The following is a 386-nucleotide window of genomic DNA, read 5'->3' as shown; positions in this document are numbered from 1 at the left end:
AACCCTTTTCCAGATAATTTTGGGAGTATTTGAAGATTATTATCTATACTCTAAAATATATCACCTCGTTGCGAAATTATATTTTCATGTCCCGAGCGAAATGATGTTTTCATGTCCCGAGCGAAATGATGTTTTCATGTCCCGAGCGAAATGATGTTTTCATGTCCCGAGCGAAATGATGTTTTCATGTCCCGAGCGAAATGATGTTTTCATGTCCCGAGCGAAATGATGTTTTCATGTCCCGAGCGAAATGAACCGTAAATTGAAGTCTGCAGCATCGTTACATAAACCCATACAGTATACGTCTGTAACTCCCTTTCTTATCACGTATGACATAAACATCTGATATATTTGGAAATCACTCACTTGACCTTCGATTAATTCAG

The sequence above is a fragment of the Penaeus monodon genome, chromosome 30, assembly GCF_015228065.2.
Source record: "Penaeus monodon isolate SGIC_2016 chromosome 30, NSTDA_Pmon_1, whole genome shotgun sequence".
NCBI lineage: Eukaryota > Metazoa > Arthropoda > Malacostraca > Decapoda > Penaeidae > Penaeus > Penaeus monodon.
The sequence above is the reverse complement of the archived record's forward strand: the minus strand, read 5'-3'. Positions refer to the sequence as shown.